Source organism: Puma concolor, chromosome C2 (genome assembly GCF_028749965.1).
Source record: "Puma concolor isolate L17-30 chromosome C2, mPumCon1.1.hap2, whole genome shotgun sequence".
Lineage (NCBI taxonomy): Eukaryota > Metazoa > Chordata > Mammalia > Carnivora > Felidae > Puma > Puma concolor.
In genome coordinates, this window is record NC_141675.1 from 51,866,760 (window position 1) to 51,890,627 (window position 23,868).

Genomic DNA, 23,868 nt, shown 5'->3' on the forward strand with positions numbered 1-23,868 from the left:
TGGTTTATTCTACTATGCACTGGTAGATCTATTAAATAAAAATACATATGAACCAGTGGACTTAATTGAACCACTATTGGGATACCACCTGTGGCAAAAATTGAAGCTCTTTGGGAGGTTTCAATAAACATAATTAACTCAGGAAGCCAATTTATTCTGTGAAAATTAGCCTCTAGCTTCCAACTTGGGGTTAGAGTATTCCCTGGTTTCTTCACATTAGAAAATTCTAGAATAACAACATTTATTTACGTTATGCTTTGGATAACACTACTGCGCATCAAAATTTTCTCATTTTATTCACCTGTATTATAAATGCCCACTGACTAGGTTAGACCCATTTGGGTTCTAGAAAATTTAAATAAAGTTCTCGGATAGATTTTCCTTTGAAAGAAAGGATTAAAGATTCTTTTCAAGGAGCATCTTTTTCACACAGTGTGAAAGAACTACAGGCGTTCCCATGGGAATTGGCCGCATACATTTCAGCCCTTCCCACAAGATGTCTATTGTTCCCTGTGCGTCTCTCGGTTTCCTCTGCCATGACATCTTGCTACATTCACTTCTACTGAAAGCCTCTGAGGCTGGGTTGTTCCAAACGATGCTAAAGGACTCAGTCCTTGGTCTTTTTCTAGAATTCATACTAAGTTTGTAGCAGGCTAATTATCATAAGCACATACAAAAATAGGCTTGGTGACTTATTTAGGCAACAGTTCAAAAAACATATTCTATTTTGAATACATATCGCAACTTATTGAAGCACAAATAGGAAATACTTTCTTTCATTGGAAATGAGGGAAACATCTTCAAGTCTAACAAACTTTCTAAACCAAGAATTTGCGATCTGTAATAATGACTTCATAGTGTATCCATTTTCATAAATTTTGACTTTGCAGGTCATATTTTCCTAATTGATATAAATTTTTGTATAAATTGAATAAATACTATATAAATATAAATATGAGTAGTTAATATAAATCTTGCTAAAATTTTTAATTCCAATTTTGTAGGGTTTTTTTCCCCAGAAAACATACCCAAACTCTCAAATTACAAAGAAAATTCACTGTTAAATGTGTCTTTATTTAAATTTAAATTCCATATACTAAACACCTGCATTGACCAATTCAAATAATATCTTAAGTATTTTTTCTGTTCTTTAAATTGAAAACATACATGCTTCAATTTAAAATGTCATGGAATCCAATGGTTGGTTACTATAGCAATTTAAATATGTATTTAGAAGAACAAAAAAGTAGTTAGATTCAATACTGATTTATAAGATAACTAAAATAAATATCAAAGGAAAAAATGACAGCAACAATAAACAGTAATGGTGACTGCTCAACCCACTGACTGGAAAGATGCTTGAATTTTCTCTGAAAACCATAGGCAGGGCCAGCTTCTTTGCTGGTTGTAAGATGTTTCTTGAGGTAAACAAAAATGTGAAATAGAAATGAGCCCAGACAGTTAAGGAATAAAACAACAATGCACATACTATGAATCTAGAAGCACAAATTTCTGCTCCTGAGGCCTAGAGACATGTTTTAATAACCCACAGAGAGGTGGCTTTTTTACCCTAATAACCGAAAAGCATGCATACAGGGCTAGACACACAACTCCCAAATGTGCTTTATCTGCATAATCAGCCAGCCCCTGGAAGTTTCTCTGCCCCACTCCCGCAGCCCACTCCTTCATCACTGCAGCTGCTGACATTTACTTTAATTAGCTTTTGTTTTTGCTGAACAAAAGGACAGGGGAAAAGATAGCCATACCTCTTAGCACAGGAAACTCTGGCCATCATAGGAAATAGAAGGCAGAATGCTTGATCTTTAGAGTAATTCGGCTGGAACCCATGACCATGCTCAGAGGCAGCCCGGTAGCCCCTGCCCCTTCCTGTCCTGTCCTGTCCTGCCGGCAGGCGCCGTGCTTCCCTGCACTGCTTGTCAGGCTGGCTGTACACTTGATTCCCTCCCCTGGACTCACCGTGTGGAATCGGGCAAATGAGTGACTTCTCCTCTCTCTCTCTCCCAGCCTTCTGCTTAAAGCTAACAATTGGCACAAAGCTTCACCTCTTTCTACAGTAGGTTTATAGGAGCTTCTCTGAGCGGGTCGGTAGTTTGAGAGAGAGTATTAGAAGATTTGCCTAACAACCAGTAACTTAGCTTCCGTTAATGAATAACTCACTTTAAGGAATCAAGGAAGTTTTAGGTTAATATCAGATGTAGAGCCTTTTATCAGGCAGGCATCAGTGAAAGGCTTGGTGTGGAATGGAAAGAGGGAAGTAGTGGAATGAGATAGTATTTAAACCAAAGACGATGGAAGAAAATACCACAAGAGAAACAAAATGGCTTGTCTAAAGGAACAAAGTCTAACTATGCTATTGGTATTGCTAGTGAAACACTGAACAACTGAACGAAGCATCCCAAGTACCACTGGGGATTTCTCCAGGCCAGCACTGCTCTTTCTTGCACCAATCCAAGTTGCTAATTCACTTCCTTTTGCCATCCAAATATAGAACTCCTCTTCTCAGGCCTAATACACTGGGGATCCCTTATGAGCAGTCTTACATTTCTCTCTCTTTTAAGGAGAATGCTCTCCAAACCTCTAATGCATAAATTAATTGGTGGTACCCAGTGGATTGTTATATCTGGAGGCTATCCTCTCCCCTTTTATGTATATGACATGGGCTTTCTCCCCTTATTGATCTGAGGTTTTGCCTACACATAAAGCAACAGAATATTTCGGAACCTCTTCTAACTAGCTTTCAGTCAAACTAAGTGTATGAATGTGTGGGGAAGAATAAGGTGTAAGGTACATATCTGGAAATAATTGATATTTCTATGTCATTGGCAATTGTGCTGCCATGTACACAAATTTCTGGCTCAATTAATAGGCACACTTCTGGGGCGAAGAGGACTTTGTCCTGTGTTTACCACCCAACACCCACTTATCTGGTAAAAACTGTACCCAAATTTCCCTTGGGAAGCAACATTCTTTGGGCAGAGCTCACTCAGATAAAACATGTTGGTCTTAGCCAATCAGAGAGATGACATTCTCCTGATCATAGTGATTGGCTCAGAGAATGAGGTGTGACCCCTTCCAGGCCAGCGAGAGTCATGAGAAAGATGAATGTTTGGCATTGAGGGGACAGAGTCTTTCCTGCTAGATTTGATGACAAGAAGATAGAAGGTCTGGTTACCCTTGCCACATGGCCACCAAAAAACCAAATCCTAGTGACTTTGTTTAGGCCACTTAAACCAGCTGCCCCTGAAGTTGACAAGATCCACCCTTCACTGTGGACCAAGTGCTTAATAGCTTAAGTGATTTTACATTGGGTTTTCTGCCATTTGCCATTGAAAAAGTTCTGCTTGGCTAAATTAGCCAAACCCCGGGTTGTGAGAAGGTTCTTCTGGGTCCTCACAGTGCAGCTCCTTGCAAAGGAAGATGCACTAGGAGATGTATTAGGAACCAACTATGACAAATGAGCCCCTTCAATAACAATCACAAGCTTTCATGGACAGCCAGTGAGTCAGGAAAGACCTAGAAACGAATGTAGTCATTCCGTATACCTAAAGTGTGACTTCCTAAATTGATTCTTTTAACCAACAACATGTTCACTTCCCCCAAATACTTCCACTTTAACCACCTAGACTTGTCTGGTAGTTTCTAGCTACATACTGTTTGAACTCAATAAACCTGATCACAGAATCCATCCATCCATGTGGAATTTTATTAATTCCTCTGAGTAATCAGTTGCACAGAACATGGCTTTATCTTTATTTTTCCCCCCTTCTGTTTCTGCACAGTCCCTAAACCCTTTGGTAAGCTTGAAATAAAGAACATTCTCTCTAACCACAAAGTTGTATTAAGATGCTTCCTTTACAAGAAATACATACATTTTAAAGCAGATTTAAGTGGGCAAATTACATATAAACACAGAATTTTTAGATGATTTCATTTTCTAAAAATAGATTTTCTACCTGAAATCAGTGACACTCCTTCAGATACACCATTTCTGTGTTCAGCCTCCCAGCTTTGCAAGAGTTCATTATAGGCACAGAAAAACCCAGATATATTCAGAAACTCCCTATTGGTTCAGTAACATAGCATATGGCTTGGACTGTGAGAATCAAGTGGGTTTTTGTTTTGTTTGGTTTTGTTTTGTTTTGAACAGGGAAATCAAGACCTGTGGCTAAGGTTTATTGAGTTTGATTCATTTTAATAGAGAGTAATTTGATTAAAAAATGGTAGTAAAAGTAATGTCTTTGGGGGCGCCTGGGTGGCGCAGTCGGTTAAGCGTCCGACTTCAGCCAGGTCACGATCTCGCGGTCCGTGAGTTCGAGCCCTGCGTCAGGCTCTGGGCTGATGGCTCGGAGCCTGGAGCCTGTTTCCGATTCTGTGTCTCCCTCTCTCTCTGCCCCTCCCCCGTTCATGCTCTGTCTCTCTCTGTCTCAAAAATAAATAAACATTAAAAAAAAAATTAAAAAAAAAAGTAATGTCTTTGCCCTCATATTTGAGATAATTCATTATTCTCCTAAACTAACTCCTCCTTCTGTTTCTTATCTTGGTGAAGGGCCCTCACAATCCACCAAGCACACAAACTAGAAGGCTGTGCATTATCCTTTATTTTTCTTTTCTTTTCCCGCTCATAGCCAATGATCTTAGATTCTGTCCATTCCATGTTCTCAGCATTCTGCATGGTCTATAGTGAATACATCCTAAGATTACCCTCAATGATCCATTTTCTGGTCTTTAGAACTTGGAGTTTTCTACTCTTCAGTATGGGTGGGACTTGTGACTTGCTTTTAACAAATAGCATATGACGCAGATGATGGACTGTCACTCCTGCGATTACCATACGTTATATGATTCCATCTTGCTGACAGACTCATTCTAAAGATTCTCCTTGCTGGTTTGATGAAAAAATAGGTCATGTTGAGAAAGCCCACATGACAAGGAACTACGGGTGGCCTCTAGGAGCTTAAGGTGGCCTCCAGCCAATAACCAGCATGAAGCAGGGCCCTCAGTCCTACAAACACAAGGAAGTGAATTCTTCAAACAACCTGAATGAAGTTAGAAGAGGACTCTTTCCCCAGTTAAGCCTTCAGATGGGAACACAGCCCAACTAATACCTTGATTAAGTGTCTTGGGACACCCTGAGCAGAGGACCCACCTAAGCCTACCTGGACTCCAAACCCATAGAAAATGTGGACTAATAACTATGTGTCATTTTAAGCCATTTAGTTCATGGTAGTTTGTCACATAGCAATAGAAAACTAATACATAACTACTCCCTCTCTCCACTGTGATAGCTAGATAGCTATTGTTTCTGTTAAATTCTTCATTCTCTCCTGTCTGGATATTGACAAGAGTCTCGTAGCAGGTCTCACTACCTCCAAAACAGCCCTTTCAACTCTGCCATCAAATCAGCTTTCTAGGATAAAGTACGATATGTAACTCTTTTGCTTAAAATTAATAAGTGGCATCCCATTGCCTGAGGATGACATATAAACCTCATGGCTTGGCACACAAAGGAGTTTGTAATGTGGCCCCCACCCCCCTCCAGCTTTGCTTCCACCACTCATGTACACACAACCCTGTGAAGTGGGGTCAGTACCTTCAGAATATATCTAGGAACCCATCACTTTTCACAATCTTTGCTACCACTACTACAGTGATCAAAACATTATCATCTCATGTCTCGCTTAGATTATTGCAATAGCTTCCTGGATTTTGCCCTTGCCTTGTTACAATATGGTCTTAGCAGAATATCCAGATAATCCTATGAAGACACAAGACAGAACTGACTCCCTTCTGCCCAATTCTCTGCAATGGAATGACTCTCCATCTCACCCTGAGTCAGAGCCAAAGTCCTTTCAAGATCAGCAAAGCCCTGTATAACAAAGCTTCCCCCTTCTCCCTCCATGCCTTCAAATTCATCTCATACCACTCTTGCTTTTGGTTGTGCTGCTCCAGCCACACTGGAACTACACAGGGACTAGGTTTTAATTCATCTGAGGACTCCAGAACTAGGCTACTAGGCTACTATCTGGCACAAAGGAGGGATTCAATAAAAATTTCATGATTGAAGACTCCCTTTATAAAAGCATCAATAAAATAATAATTATATAATTGAAAACAATTATGATGCAGAAATAAAGAGATGGATAGCAAAGAAATACACTTGGCTGAGATATAATTATTTTCTTGCTATGTTGGTAACATTTTTTTTTAATTTCCCCATACTGGTAAAGAAGAAGGGGGCATATCCTTTTGCTGAATTACCAATTCAGCAAATTACAATTTACAATTGAATTACAAATTACCAATATCACAAATAAGAAAGTTGACATTACTACAGATTCTACAGCTATATTAAAAGAAGAATAAGGAAATATTATGGAAATTTTATATCAATAAATCTGATGACTTAGATGAAATTAATAAATTCCTTGAAGGACAAAAGCTGTCAACACTCATCCAAGAAAAAATAGATAACCAGAACAGCCTTATATTTATTTACTTAACAATTGGAATTATAGAATGAAACTGGACTTTCTTACACCATACACAAAAATAAACTCAAAATGGATTAAAGATCTAAATATGAGACCTGATGGGTAATCTGGAAGAAATGGACAAATTCCTAGAAACATATACACTACCAAAAGTGAGACAGGAAGAAATAGAAAATTTGAACAGACCCATAACCAGTAAGGAAATTGAATTAGTAATCAAAAATCTGCCAAAAAACAAGAGTCCAGGGCCAGATGGCTTTTTCAGGGGAATTCTACCAAACATTTAAGGAAGAGTTAACACCTATTCTCTTGAAGCTGTTCCAAAAAGTAGAAATGGAAGGAAAACTTCCAAACTATGGAGCCAGCATTACCTTGATTCCAAAACCAGGCAGAGATCCCCATAAAAAGGAGAACTATAGACCAATTTCCCTGATGAAAACGGACACAAAAATCTTCAACAAGATATCAGCCAACAGGATCCAACAATACGTTAAAAAAATTATTCACCACGACCAAGTGGGATTTATACCTGGGATGCAGGGATGGTTCAATATCCGCAAAACAATTAACGTGATTCATCACATCAATAAAAGAAAGGACAAGAACTATATGATCCTCTCAATAGATGCAGAGAAAGCATTTGACAAAATACAACATCTTTTCTTGATAAAAACCCTCAAGAAAGTAGGGATAGAAGTAGCATACCTCAAGATCATAAAAGCCATATATGAACAACCCAACGCTAATATCATCCTCAATGGGGAAAAACTGACAGCTTTCCCCCTAAGGTCAGGAACAAGACATGGATGTCCACTCTCGCTACTGTTATTCAACATAGTATTGGAAGTCTTAGCCTCTGCAATCAGACAAGACAAAGAAATAAAAGGCATCCAAATTGGCCAGGAGGAGGTCAAACTTTCACTCACTGCACATGAAATGATACTCTATATGGAAAACCCACAACATGCCACCAAAAAACTGCTAGAACTGATTCATGAGTTCATCAAAGTTGCAGGATATAAAATCAATGCACAGAAATCGGTTGCATTCCTATACACCAGCAAGGAAGTGACAGAAAGAGAAATCAAGGAATCCATCCCATTTACAATTGCACCAAAAACCATAAAATACCTAGGAATAAATCTAACCAAAGAGGTGAAAAATCTATACACTGAAAACTATAGAAAGTTTATGAAAGAAATTGAAGAAGACACAAAAAAAATGGAAAAAGATTCCATGCTCCTGGATAGGAAGAACAAATATTGTTAAAATGTCGATACCACCCAAAGCAGTCTACATATTCAATGCAATCCCTATCAAAATAACATGAGCATTCCTCACAGAGCTAGAACAAATAATCCCAAAATTTGTATGGAACCAGAAAAGACCCTGAATAGCCAAAGCAATCTTGAAAAAGAAAACCAAAGCAGGAGGCATCACAATCCCAGACTTCAAGCTCTATTAAAAAACTACAATCATCAAGACAGTATGGTACTTGCACAAAAACAGACACTCAGATCAATGGAACAGAATAGAGAACCCAGAATTGGACCCAGAAACATGTGGCCAACTAATCTTTGACAAAGCAGGAAACAATATCCTATGGAATAAAGACAGTCTTTTCAGCAAGTGGTGCTGGGAAAACTGGACAGCAACATGCAGAAGAATGAACCTGGACCACTTTCTTACACCATACACAAAAATAAACTCAAAATGGATGAAAGACCTAAATGTAAGACAGGAAGCCATCAAAATCCTTGAGGAGAAAGCAGGAAAAAACCTCTTTGATCTTGCCCACAGCAACTTCTTACTCAGCATGTCTCCGGAGGCAAGGGAAACAAAAGCAAAAATGAACTACTGGGACCTCATCAAAATAAAAAGCTTCTGCACAGCAAAGGAAACAATCAGCAAAACTAAAAGACAACTGACAGAATGGGAGAAGATAGTTGTAAATGACACATCAGATAAAGGGTTGGTATCCAAAATCTATAAAGAACTTCTCAAACTCAACAGCCAAAAAAGAAATAATCCAGTGAAGAAATGGGCAAAAGACATGAATAGACACTTCTCCAAGGAAGACATCCAGATGGCCAACTGACACATGAAAAAATGCTCCACATCACTCATCATCAGGGAAATACAAATCAAAACCAAGATGAGATATCACCTTATACCTGTCAGAATGGCTAACATTAATAACTGAAGCAACAACAGATGTTGGCAAGGATGTAGAGAAAGAGGATTTCTTTTGCATTGTTGGTGGCAATGCAAGCTGGTGCAGCCACTCTGGAAAACAGTATGGAGGTTCCTCAAAAAACTAAAAATAGAAATACCCTACAACTCAGCAATTGCACTACTAGGCATTTATCCAAGGGATACAGGTGTGCTGTTTTGAAGGGACACATGCACCCCCATGTTTATAGCAGCACTATCAACAATAGCGAAGTATGGAAAGAGCCCAAATGTCCCTCGATGGATGAATGTATAAAGAAGATGTCGTATATATATACAATGGAGTATTACTTGGCAATCAGAAAGAATGAAATCTTGCCATTTGAAACTATGTGAATGGAACTGGAGGGTATTATGCTAAGTGAAATTAGTCAGTCAGAGAAAGGCAAAAATCATATGACTTCACTCATATGAGGACTTTAAGAGACAAAACAGATGAACATAAGGGAAGGAAAACAAAAATAATATAAAAACAGAGAGGGAGACAAAATAGAAGAGACTCCTAAATATGGAGAACAAACTGAGGGTTGCTACAGGGGTTGTGGGGGGGATGGGCTAAATGGGTAAGGGGCATTAAGGAATGTACTCCTGAAATCATTGTTTCACTATATGCTAATTTGGATGTAAATTTTAAAATAAATAAATAAATAAATAAATAAATAAGAGGCCTGAAACCATAAAATTCTTAGAAGAAAACAAATGCAGTAATTTCTTTGACATCAGCCATAGAAACACTTTTCTAGATTATCTTTCCTCTGGCAAGGGAAACAAAAACAAAATTAAACTATTGGGACTACACAAAACAAAAAGCTTCTGCACAGTAAAGGAAACCATAAACAAAATAAGGCAACGTACCAAATGGGAAAAGATATTTGCAAATGATATATCCAACAAAGAGTTAGTATCTAAAATTTATAAAGAACTTATACAACTCAAGACCAAAATAAAACAAATCATCCTATTAAAAAATGGGCAAACCTGAATAGACATGTCTTCAACATACGGACAGACCACAGATGGCCAAGAAGCATGTGAAAAAATTGTCAACATCATTAATCATCAATAAGATGCAAATTAAAACCATAGTGATACCTAAAATCAAAAACACAAGAAATAACAAGTGTTAGTAAGGATATGGAGAAAGAGGAATCCTACTGTTGGTGGGAATACAAATTGTTGCAGCCACTATGGAAAATAGTGCTGAGATTCCTCAAAAAATTGAAAATAGAATTACCATATGATCCAGTAATTTCTCTGCTGGATATTTACCCAAAGAATACAAAAACTCTAATTCAAAAAGATATGTGCATCCCTATGTTTATTTCAGTGTTATTTACAACAGCCAAGATATGAAAGCACCTCAAGTGTCTATTTACAGATGAATGGAAAAAAGAAGATATGATATACAATATGTAGATATATAAATAATATATATAACATATATGCTATGGAATATTACTCAGACATAAAAAGGAATAAAATATTGCCATTTATAACAACATAGGTTCACCAGAGAGTATAATGCTAAGTGAAATAAGTCAGTCAGGGAAAGACAAATACCATATAATTTTACTCATATGTGGAATTTAAGAAACAAAACAAAGAAAAAAAAGAGACAAGCAGAAAAACAGACTCTGAAATACAGAGAAGAAACATGGTTGTCAGAGGGGAGGGGAGCAAGAAGACTGTAAAATAAAGGAAATTAAGAATTTATCTCAGGGTGCCTGGGTGGCTTAGTCAGTTGAGCGATTGACTTTGGCTCAGGTCATAATCTCATGGTCCTGAGCTCAAGCCCCGCATTGGGCTCTGTGGTGACAGCTCAGAGGCTGGAGCCTTTTTTGAGTTCTGTGTCTCTCTCTCTGCTCCTCTCCTGCTTGCACTCTCTCTCTCTCTCTCTCTCTCTAAAAATAAATAAACATTTAAAAAAAATTTTTTAAAAAGAACATGCTTATCTCAATGAACACTGAGTAAGGTATAGAATTGTTGAATCATTTTATTGTACACCTGAAACTAATATAAGACTGTATGTTAACTATACTTGAGGGGCGCCTGGGTGGCTCAGTCAGTTAAGCGTCCAACTTCAGCTCAGGTCATGATCTCACAGTTCGTGAGTTCAAGCCCCATGTTGGGCTCTGTGCTGACAGTTCAGGTTCTGTGTCTCCCCTTTTCTCTGTCCCTCCCCCATTCACTCTCTGTCTCTCTCTCTCTCAAAAATAAAAAAAAAAAAACTTAAAAAAAATTTTAATTGTACTTGAATAAAAATAAATAAATTTTTAAAATCGAAATTGGAATCATACCTAAAAACATTCATCTGAAGAAAATTCAAGGTCCAGATGGTTTCATTGGTATGTTCTACAAAACACTTAAGAAATAAATAATACTAATCATATACAAATTCTTTCAGAAATTTTATTTCACAATAAGGTGCTTTGAGAGCTACTTATATATACATTATCCACAGGTATATAAATATATACTCATATGTCTTTTTGTGGCTGCTAGCATTTTATCCTGTGAATACAGCATTTTCTGTGAATCCATTCTTTTGTTTGATGAAGTTGTAGGTGCTGAGAAGGATTTTACTGAGAGACATGGTGGGGTTGAGGTTGAAAGAACACGCTCAGGCTGCGCTGCCTGGGTTCATATCCAGTCCTACCACTTACTAGCCACATGACTTCGGGCAGCAATTTTAACCTTTTTATATACAGGCTTTTGTTGTTGTTGTTGTTTTGTTTTCTTTTTTTAATCTACAAGGCAGGGGTATTAACTGTACCTACTTCCTAGAGTTGTTATGAGGATTACCTGAGGTAATATTTGTGAAGTGCTTAGAACCATGACTGGAATGTAGTTAAGCGCTACATGAGTGTTTGTTAAATACACTCAAAAGGAACATCCTTGTAGGAGTTTCCTGGTGCACAGTTGCCTAGGATGTACACCAGAAGTGAAATTGCTGGGTCATAAGATAGGCTTTCTCTCTTTTAATTTCAACCTCTCCTTATCCGTATGTTTTGGATATGTCTTTTTACATCATATGGCTCTTTCCCTCCTCAATCTGATCATTTGGTCTTTTGATGAGAATATTTACATCATGTTCATTTCATCTAATTATATATTTGGGTTTATTTTTTTTTACTTTTTTTTTTTAACGTTTATTTACTTTTGAGACAGAGAGAGACAGAGCATGAATGGGGGAGGGTCAGAGAGAGAGAGGGAGACACAGAATCGGAAACAGGCTCCAGGCTCTGAGCTGTCAGCACAGAGCCCGATGCGGGGCTCGAACTCACGTACCGTGAGATCATGACTTGAGCCGAAGTCGGACGCTTAACCGACTGAGCCACCCAGGCGCCCTTTATATTTGGGCTTAAATGTATCATCTTAGTATTTGTTTTCTATTTGTTCTATTTGTTTTATGATTCTTTTTCTCTCTTTTCTTGCTCTTAGTTTGATTGAGCATATTTTATTCCTCTTTTCTCCTCAGTAAGCTTGGAAATTATATGCTCATATACTATTCCTTAGTTCTTCCTTGGAGAGTGTAATTTGTATAGATGTGTACTATGCTGTCTGTATATATATAATGTGTGTGTGTGCATGTATGTACCTCCACATCTTAGCTCACACCTGGATACTTTATTATCTGTCTTTTCAATGCCTCTAAACACAGTTTTTCTCCAAATACCTAAATTTACGTATTTTATCCAGAATTTATTGTCCTCTGTAGACGGACTGATCAGATTTACCTAGATTAAGAGGGTGGAAGTCTAACACAGTTAAGTTTTAATCTCTAAAATGCATTGTTGTTTCATAAGATAAATTGTCTACACATGCACTGAGATTGTACTAAAATGGCATTTACAGATATTTTTGTATCATTTCTACAAACTGAGCTTTTAAAGTTTCAGGAGTTTATATTGTGAAGACACTAAAAAAATCAATAGCTTGCCTTGAAAAATTTCTGAATTCCATTTATGATTTACCAGCATACATCACTTGGTTCTTTATAAACAATAGTACTGCACTTGCCAGGGACACATCTTACCTACCTCCTTTGTCCTTGAGCCATAATAGACTTCCACCCACATTTTCAAGGACAAAACAACGGCTAACTTTCTTAACTAAAGGGGATTTCAGAAAACAACTAATAAGGCTGATATGAAACATATGCTATAAAGGTAAGACCGTGAAATTAAACATTGTTTTATGTCGGTACTATTGTCCATTTCTTTACTACCCCATAAAGAATGGTTTGTAGGTTGGATACGACCCCCATCCCTAATGTGCTTCATTATTAAAACAACACTTAATTAAATGGTGGACAAAGCCAGAAACATGCCATGGTTTAGGGAAATCTCTTAGGTTATTTTCAGATGTTTCTAGTTTGGCAAAAGCCAAAGCATATTTTGTTGAGCACATTTTATTCCTATGTGTATTATAAGGGAAATCTAACCCATGTGTTTTATTTCATTAATATTTTGCCAAGTTAAATGGTTCTTTTGCAAGACATATTTAATGTTAAGTTATTTTTATGAGGCTTTTTCCCTTGGATTATGAATTCATATGTCACCTAAAGTAAGTATACTTTGATCCAAATATCTTGTAGTTATGAAGTCAGAAACCCACAAAACCTGGGTGATTTCCCAACAGTGCCAAATATAATATTTCATTTCTACCACTAACATCATGATTTTTTCCTCATATTTGTCAATCAGCACTTTATTGAGAAAACAACAGAGTTGTTCTCCTTTTTAAGCCCTGCTTTTTGACAAATGTCCAAATGAGGCCAGGGCTCCATTCGACATGAGCCACTAACTCCAAATCATGGGCATACATCTAAGCGTATGGTTTGTATACTGACTAAATGACATCTGCAGTTACTTAAAGGTATGATATAAGTTGGCACATCAGAGAACTTGATGAATACTAATCTGTAAGAGTGGCAAAAATGACAGGGGAAGATATGGGGCAATGGGAATTTTCAATCAGTGCTGGTGAGGTGCAAATTAGCCAACCGCTGAGGAAAACAATGATTATCTAGCAAAGTTGCAGATGTACATGCCCTCTCACCCAGTATTCCAGTCCCAGATATAGTCCCAAAGAAATGTGCACATGTGAACCAGGAGACATACGCAAGAAAGTTCAAAATGTCATAATAAGAAACTGGAAACAATGTAAGTATTAATCAATAGGAAAAATGAATATGCATGTTGTGATATCCATACAATATGATTGTAAAAAAACAATGGAAATGAATAAGATATAGACACGTTACACTATCAATGTGGACAAGTCTCAGAAACAGAGTGCTGAATGATAAAGACCAAAGTCATAGTAGAAAAAAATGCAGCATTATTGCCTTTATATGAAGTTTAAAAATCTGTAAAAACAAAGAAGTTAGTGGTTAAGAATATATAAACAAAAGTCATGGAATAATATAAATACAATTCAGGACAGTCATTATTTCGCGTGGGTGATGAAAATCAGAAGGGATAAGGGGAGCCTGGGTGGCTCAGTCGGTTGAGTGTCCGACTTCAGCTCAGGTTAAGATCTCTCGGTTCGTGGGTTCGAGCCCCATATCAGGCTCTGTGCTGAATGCTTGCTCAGAGCCTGGAGCCTGCTTCAGGTTCTGTGTCTCCTCTCTCTGCCCCTCTTCCTCTCATGCTGTCTCATTCTGTCTCTCAAAAATAAATAAATGTAAATAAAAAATTTTTTTAAAAAGCAGAAGGGATTAAGAACCTCTAAGATTGCATCAGTGTTCAATTTTTTAAAAACTGTGTGGCGTGTACACAAATTATTGTTTTTCACATTATTGTTATAGTTTAAAATGTGCTATGAAATTATGTTATATTGATTCAACCTTTAAAAACTAATATTTAAAACGCAGATTTAAGCATGCAGTCAACATACTGAATTATTTACCTGCTGCCCCAATTCTCATGAAACCAAAGCAAAAGGTACAGTCTGTCAGAGTTTAGTTATGTGTTTAATGCTTCCCTTCCTGTCCTGAGTTTCAGAAAAAAAAAAAAAAAATCCCTTTGCGTTCTTTCTACGTCTTACAGAGCTGGGCTATTTCTTATATTTTCGGATTAGGTTAAATACTATCAGGCAACTTCTGTCATTCTGCATAAGTAGTAGTGATTACTCTATCCGAAAAAAAAGTCTATAATAACATGGCATAGTAGTTAATGTTTGACAAGCAAGTCTCAGTGGTGTACTATAACTGTCAGTGCAGCCATTAGGAACATGAAGATACAACGGGCTGAATTCTGCAAGAGAATACAGTTCTCTCTCAGTCAAAACAAGGCTAAACTCTTTCCAAACAATGGGGAATCTCCTTATTGCATAGAATCAATTATTCATAAACCCGGGGTGGCCAGCCTTCTTCCCTCCCCACCCCCTTCCCTTTCCTTTCTCCTTCTCTCTCTTGACCCTCTTCTCTCTCTCCCTTCTCTTCTTTCCTTCCTTTCTTTCACCAACTGTATTAAATATCTGTTATGTGCCAGTTGCTGAATATTCACATAGGCACTAGTGTCCTGAAAGAATTAGCAGGATGTTTGGCATTTTATGTACTGCAGTCACACTTCCTTTTTTTTCTCGGGCACAGAACAACCCTAATGTGAACGATCAAATGTATCTTCACAACTTTTGCCGTATTTGTTAGGTGTAGAATTTCTTTTGTCTTTTTTAAACTGTGGGTTTTACAATATATACAGAAGAGTATATATAATGTATATTTTAAGAAATACAATTTAAGGGATGATAACAAAATCAACACTCATGTACTCACCATCCAGCTCAAGAAATAAACATTAACTGTAGTCAAAACGTGTGCCCCTCCCCAATTTTCCCTCCTTGTGTCCATCCAGAAATAATGCACAGTTTGAAATGTGTATCATTCTTTCTTTATAGTTTTATAACCTATGTGTTTATCTAAATATTTCACATTTTAAAATTACTAATTGGGAATATATATTCTTCTGTGATTCAGTGTTTTTCACTCAACATTTTATTTTTGTGATTCATCCAAGGTGTTGTGGTTGATTAAATTTTTTACAGCTGTATAGTATTCCATTGTGTACCTTTGTCTCACTTGATTTATCCTTTCTTTAGTGATGGGTGCCTAACTTGTTCGGTTTTGGCTGTGACAGAGAGTCTGCTCTGGGCATCCTTATGCATGTCTCCTGATGCAAGTGTGCAAGTGTTTCTCTTGCATATATATTCAGCAGTAGAACCGTTACATCATAGGATATGCAAACCTCCCACTGCACTGGAAAATGTCTTGATTTACATTTGCATTCACAACGGGTGAGAGTTCTTAGCTCTACATCATTACCAACAGATAACACTGCTTGACTTTTTAATTTTTGCCATCTGATGAGTATGAAGTTGTATCTCTCACCCTGGTTTTACATTTCAATTATTTGATTACTAATGAATTTGAACATCTTTTAATATTTATTGGGCATTTATATTTTTCTTTTGTGAACTTCCTATTTGTGTTTTCTTTTTTTGCTGATTTTTCTACTTGGCTATTTGTCTTTTTTTTTTAATTATTCAGAAGAGTTCTTTATATGTATTTTTAATATGAGTTCTTTTCTAGATATGTGTATCACAAATATGTCCTCTTGGTTTGTGGTTTGAATTTCACCCTCTTTATGATATTTTAAAATGTCTTTTGAGATGTTGATTTTAATGTGGTCAAAATTATAAATCTGTTTGTATATGCTTTGTGATTTTTGTTTCTTTTTAAAGAAATTCTTCCCTACACAGAGACCATAAATATATTCTACTTTACTGTCTCTTAAAAGTTTTAAAACTTTTGCATTTCTCATTTAAGTCCTTAATGCACAAGGAATTGATTGTTCTGTATATATGAGGATCTGTTTTATCTTTCCCCATATTGTCAACCAATAGCCAGAGAACCGTTCATAGGATCCATCCCTTCTCTAGTAATCCACACTGCCATATCAATCTATGCCATTTCCTTCTGGGGAATGCTTTGTTTCTGGGTTCTGTGTTTTGTTCTTTTAGATACAGTCTATCTTTATACCAATGGCACATTGTCTTAATTACTATATCTGGTAGAGCAACTTGCTTCATCATTTTCTCTTTCAAAACTATATTGGCTATTCTTGGCCCTTTGAATTTCCACATAAGTTTGAAAATAAGATTGTGACTTCCATGTAAAACTCTATAGATTTTGATTGGAAGAGCATGAAATTTACAGTTAATTTGAGAATTAATACTTATACAGTATTGAATTTACCTATCCATAGTATATGATAACACCTAAATTATTTTGATCTTCTTTAATGTTTTTCAATACGTTAGTTTTTCATGTACAAATTATACGTTTTTTTAAATGTCAAACACTTTTAAAACATCATTATTAATGTATAATTGGTACACAAAAAGCTGCACCTATTTAATGTATACGACTTGATGAGTTTGGACATACACATACACTCTTTCATGAAACTATCACCACAGGCAAGGTTATAGACGTATCTATCACCTCTAAAAGTTTTCTTGTGCTCCATTGTCTTTGGTTTTGCTTTTGTGGTAAGAATACTTAACTTGAGATCTTCCCTCTGAACAATTTTTTAAGTGCACAATACAATATTGTTAATTATAGGAACTATGTTGCACAGCATATATCTAGAACTTAATCATCTTGCATTATTGAAACTTTACACCCATTCGGGGCGCCTGGGTGGCGCAGTCGGTTAAGCGTCCGACTTCAGCCAGGTCACGATCTTGCAGTCCGTGAGTTCGAGCCCCGCATCAGGCTCTGGGCTGATGGCTCGGAGCCTGGAGCCTGTTTCCGATTCTGTGTCTCCCTCTCTCTCTGCCCCTCCCCCGTTCATGCTCTGTCTCTCTCTGTCCCAAAAATAAAAAAAATAAAAAAAAAAAAAAAGTTGAAACTTTACACCCATTGGACAATAACTCCCCATACACTCCTGCCCCCAGTCCCTGGCAACCACCATTCTATGCTGTGCTTCTGTGAGTTTGACTATTTTAGATACCTTATATAAATGGAATCATGAACTATTGGTCTTTCTGCAACTGGCTTATTTCATCTAGTATAGTGTCCTTCAGGTTTATTCAAGTTGTCACATATGGCAACATTGTTGTCTTTTTTAGGGCTGAATAATATTCCATTGTATGCATATACATGTTCTTTATCCGTTAATTCATCAATGGCATTTTGATTGCTTCCATATTTTAGTTTTTGTAAATGATGCTACAGTGAACATGGAAATGCAGATATCTCTTTGCAATCCTGATTTCAATTCTTTTGGATATATACCCAGAAGTGAAATTGTTGAATGAAATGGTTTTACTATTTTTAACATAAGCCATACTGTTTCCACAGTAGCTTCACCATTCTACATTCACACCAATGGTGTACAAGAGTTTCAGTTTCTTACATGCTTGTCAACATTTGTCATGTTTTCTTGATAATAGCAATCCTAACAGGTGGAGGTAGTATCTCATTGTGGTTTTTGTGTGTGTGTGTTTCCATGATTATTAGTGATGTTAAACACCTTTCCATATACCTGGTGGTCATTTGTATGTCTTCTTGGAAGAAATGTCTATTCAAGTCCTTTGCCCATTTTTTAACTGGGTTATTTGTTTTGTTGTTGTTATCATCTTGCTATTGAGTTGTTCAAGTTTCTTGTATACGTTGGATATCAACTCCTTGTCAGATACATGGTTTAAAAATATTATTTTCAATTCCTTACGTTGCCTTTTTTATTGTTGTTTGTTTCCTTTGCTGTTCAGAAGCTTTTTAGTTCCTTATTATTTTTGCTTTTGTTGCCTAAGTTTTTGGTGTCATTTTCAAGAAATTATTGCCAAGACCAATGTCAGGAAGATTTTCCCCCATGTTTTCTTCTAAGAATTTTGCAGTTTCAGATATTATATTTAAGTTTTAATCAATTTGAGTTTATTTTTGTGTATTTTACAAGGTAAAGGTCCAGTCACTTTATTTTTATTGCTCTTATAAATAATGGACGTATAAACTGATAAACTGCTTTGGAAAACCATGTGACACTACTGAGAGCCTAGCAATTCCAGCCCTAAGTACATACCTAAGGGAAGCTCTTGGCCATGGACACCAGGAGACCTGTAAGAGGAGCATTACTCATGATATTAAAAAATGAAAACAGTCCAAATGTCCGTGAAAAGTAAGGTGAATAAACTATCGTGGGATATTCACTGGAACAGTACATAGGAGTGAAAATATAAAAACTAAATCTATGCCTATCGATATGGGTCAATACTAAAATCATAATATTGAGTGGAAAAGGCGAGTTACAGAGAATCCATGTGGTGTGATTCCCTTAATATAAAATTGACGTTCAGGACATTTAGATAATATATTATGTAGAGTACATGCATGCATAGTAAGATTATAAAGAGAGGCAAAGGAATGATCACCATGAAGCTCAGTAAAATAGGTACCTGGGAAGGGGTGGGTTGAACAGGGTTGTGTTGAGGGGGCACACTGGCAGCTTCAAAATACTAGTCATTTTTTTTAAAGTTTATTTATTTTGAGAGAGGGAGAGGGAGGGGAAGAAGGGAGGGAGAAAGAGAGAATCTTAAGCAGGCTCCATGCCCAACAAGGAGTCCAACACAGGGATCTATCCCACAAACTGTGAGATCATGACCTAAGTTGAAATCAAGAGTCGGCTGCTTAACTGACTGAGCCACCCAGGTGCCCCATCTTCGATTTCTTAAGCTGGCTGGAGGGTACACACGTACATTTATACATTTTTTAAAATACACATAAATCTGTCTGTGTGTGTAACTATGCATGCCATACATACACAGAGGGTATGCATACCTTTGATGCATGTTATAATTTGTTTAAAAGTCTTCATAAAAATTTAATTAAAACTTTCAACAGTTGCAAATTAATTTTTGGTAATCCAAAGAGCATTTTCATGGTATTATGACAACTTATTAATGTGCTAGCACAAGAGTATGTTCTCGGTCTGAGCTTCTTTGTATCTCTGTATACAGCAAGATACTAATGAACGCCAGTGAGGTGCTTTTAGATCCTTTCGGCTGTATACTGCAAAATTTTGAAATTAACATTTTCTGATTGCTCTAAGAAAGAGATTCACAGATGCTTGCAAGGTCCTTATGCAGACCTGGGTCTGGCCCCCATGCAAGCATTAAGCAGTGCACAATATGTGTCGTTGAAACACAGCATGGAAAAAAAATCTGTTAGATCTTAACTTTTTTCTCCTCTCAGGCTTATGGCTGAAGAACTTCCCTTAGCCCATCTGACAAATGAAAATGGGATAAGTGACAAATTTAAAAATCTTTCTTTTGTTTTCATGATTTATTCCTATCCTTGTTCTTCCTTTTCTATTTAAAATCATTTTAAACAGAAACCTACATCTTTCAACACAGACGCCAAACTGATAGGCTGAACCACATGAAAATTTTTTTACCCAAGGAACATATTCTAGCCCAAATTTTTCTAAACTTCAGCCATTTGAAAATCCCTTTATGATTTTTGACATCACCATTTATCACATGCCCTATGACATAAGTAGTACTTTTCTTTCAACTTAATTTGACTCACTTTTGCTATCTTTACCTCACTCTAAAAAAGAATATTAGTCAAATCAGGAAGTTGATGTGCTATTTCCGTTTTATCTGGTATTTATGAAAAAGAATCATAACTGTTACTAATTTTAAAGGTTTGCCCATATAACACATTTGACCAAAAGTCATTCTAGGTATGTCCATGTGCTACACTTTGGGAAAATCTAATAAAAAATTAGAAAGACCAAAAAAAAAAAAAAAAGTCTACGTCTCTCCCACCTCCTCTGCCCCAACAGTACATGCTCAACACAAGGGTAACTGGCCGCCAGCTCCAGCCTCAGCATTTGCCAGAGTGCCAATCTTCTCCTTTGTCTGCACAATGTTTCCCATTTGGGTTTGCTTTCTGCCTTTTATTCAGGATGGCCATTTTTCTGTTGCCCAGCTCATTAGAGAAGGGGGTAAATTTATGCCCTGGGAAACCGACACTCCTGCAGCTGCAATGCCAGCCGGTCGGCCAAGATAAAGTAGCAGAGCAGGATTAACAGGCTGGTGCTCAAGTTCCCGTTTATACATGGGCCAAGTCACTGGGGGCATGTGTGGCTGCTTTAAAAGTGGGTTGTCAGCCTCCCCATCAGCATCCTGCCAATAGCAGGGTGACAGAAGTCCCCATAGTCTTCTGTGACAATCCAATTCACATGTTTCCTCAGTGATCATCAACCACTTGGGCTTAATTTGCTCACATTCTCCACCAACTTTCTAGCCGGAGCATGCCTGGCTTATTAAGCCCTGTTTCTTTCTTCATGGCATGCCGCATCTCTGATATAGTTTGATTAAAGAGCTTTTTTTTTCTCTTCCTTTTAGCTGTTCTTCAAGGTCAGGTGGTTTAGATATTTCCAGAAGGCTGCCACTGCCTCTTAGTCCCACACATGTGTATGTGATGCCATTGGCAGGGGCTTCTAGGCGCATGGCTGGGCCCATTAAGGTTTAGTGAAGCCTGAAAAGGAGAATCAATGTTTCATTTACATCAGAAGGCTCTACATCTCATCACATCCTGGTGGACACAGACAGTACAACATCTTAATACTAATCAGCTCTCTCTGACATTGAATTCTAAGGATCGGTATTTTGAAAACCAACAGTATTAGCTCTGGCCCTCCCCTATCCTCTCAGACAATCATCTGCCCCTTGCTGGGCTGTACAATTTGACACTCTTGTTCAGCGACTTCTCACTCATTAAATTGATCAAGATACAAAACTTGTTAGTTAATTTTTCATGCACTTGGGGGATCTGGTTGCATATTTTAATGATGTGCTCTCAGAATGTGCTGATCAAACCGCATATTTTGTTGATTTGCTGTGACATATCCTTAACCACAGTGTTGCTCACACAGGGTCTTCGGTGATGTGAGCTGCATCTGAGAAGCGAGGAGTGGATGCCGTGTGTGCTAATTGAGCCATGCAGCTCCGCCGAGGCGTTAATGTGCTCTTTACTGATTGATCTGAATAATAACCATTTGGAATTTTCATACTCTGTACCCCAGGGCTCAGATGGTATCAAAACCAATATTTACTAACGTTGCATTTGTCCTAGTTAGACCTTAAGGCACTTTTCTCATACGCTTAAGGTTTGGTCATGAAAACTGGAGACTCCACACCACCACCTCCAACACCCACTCACACTCACCCACGCACTCCCCCATATACTCTGTGTATAAATGAGATAAACAAAAAAATCAGGGAATAATTCAGAATAATAACAGAATATAGAGTAAAGCAGAGAGATAACAATCTTTAGCTAGACTCTCTGGATCCTGTTGATGTTGAGGGCTTAGAATTGGCTCTATACATTTGGAAAATAAATAGTCCAACCTCCTGCTTCTGTCCCCAAATCACTGACTCCAAAATGAGTCCCTCAGATAAAGTGGGTGCTGTGGGAGCCCTGCCAATGAGCAGGAAGAGCTGGGCTGCCGGGACCTCTGTTAGTAAGCCAGGGGACCTCTTGTCCAGACCCTCCACTGGGCTGTTCACATCACTATTAGGAAATAAATCAGGATCTCCAGACCTCATTTTCCATTTTTTTTTTTTTAAACATATGGGACAGGCCATGAGCATCTTTAATTTCTAAATTCTATGAGGTAGTAGGAGCCAGGTCATGGATTTTTAAAATATCTCCACCAAGGGAAAGATTTTATATTATAGACTGATAGATTTTGCTTTAATATGCTACCAAAACATCAAAAATTAAAATGGGGTTTGAGAACGTGAGGTTGTCTTCTCAGGATATCAACAATAAGATAGCATAAGTAAACATGATATTCAGCATGCCCCAAATGCCCTATAAAGGGCCAAAAAGCAAATAGTTCGAGCATTCTGGGTCACGCAGTCTGTCACAACTACCCAAATCTTCCACTGTGGTGGGAAAGCATCCTTAGAAGATATATAAACAAATGGGCATGGCTGTATAACCAACAAAACTTTATGTACAAAATCAGTCAGCTGGCCAGATTTGGCCCAAGGGCAGTACTTTGTTAACCATTGGTCTAGAAAATTGTCCTATCATCCTTCAGTTTACTCCTCTGTAAAATGAAAACATGAAAACATGTACCTGCCTTGTGAGGGTGTTAGGAGAATTATATGAGTTAAATAGTACTTGAGTACTTAGAAGTATGACTCACACATAGTAATCTCTCTGAAAATATTAGCTAATTTTGCTACTACTAGTTATTGCTTTTGTTACTAGTAGTTATAATATGATTATATAATTAATTTAATTCATTGTCTTGATCATTCAACTAATACTTACTAAGCCGCTACTCTTTGTTATTTCCTATGCTGGTCTGAGACTTCAGGGGTGACCTAATCAGACAGAGCCTTCTTGTCATGGAATTCAAAATATGGTGGGCATCAGAGATGAGAAAAGGGATCATTATAGGTCATGACAACTTCTTTAGACAGGCAGAATCAGGAGCACAGAGTAGAGACATCTGATCAAAACATGGGACACCAGATGAGGCTTCCAGGAGGAAGTGGTGGCTGGACTGAAATATGAAAAGCCAGTAGGACTTTGTGAGTCCAGGGGATCATGAGAGGTGAAGGCCATACTAGAAAATGTAGGGGAGAGTGTTTAATTAGAGGAAACAGGCTGAGAAGAGTTAAATATAACTGGATTATGGAGTGGATGAAAGTAATGAGGAGAGAGACTAAAGAGTGGCAGAACTTCGTGAACCATCTTGAAGATTTGAGGTTGATTCTAAAATGAAGCTTAGATGGTTTAAGTGGAGGAATGACATGGTCAGCTTTGTGCTCTAGATAGAATACCCAGCAGCACATGGAGAATGGATTGGCATGTAAAATTGATGCTAGGAAAAGCAGGAAGAAAACACTAAGAGAGGGCAGAAGTATGTGACCAGGGAGGAGAGAGTATTAAGACAGAGGATGGTCAGTTGTTCGGAGCTTTCTAGAGAGGTTTAAGAAAGATAAGGTCTGTAATAGACACATGAAAAGATGCTCAGCGTCACTCATCATTAGGGAAATACAAATCGAAACCACAATGTGATACTACCTCACA

At 37.5% G+C, this 23,868-nt stretch overlaps 1 protein-coding gene across 10 annotated transcripts in view; it reads right to left on the bottom strand.

Annotated features, from left to right (window-relative positions):
- The window catches only part of VEPH1 (ventricular zone expressed PH domain containing 1), a 327,919-nt gene that overhangs the window by 259,414 nt on the left and 44,637 nt on the right, over positions 1–23,868 (bottom strand). For 4 of the 10 annotated variants that reach the window (XM_086674588.1, XM_086674585.1, XM_086674586.1 and 1 more), the window contains exon 1: positions 1,767–1,942. The exons of 1 other annotated variant lie outside the window; for it this stretch is intronic. The gene's annotated coding sequence lies outside the window, so the exon portion shown is untranslated. Of the gene's footprint in view, positions 1–1,766; positions 1,946–1,977; positions 2,104–23,868 lie in introns of those variants that run through there. 5 more of the 10 variants (XM_086674592.1, XM_086674591.1, XM_086674589.1 and 2 more) reach the window with 4 other exon arrangements.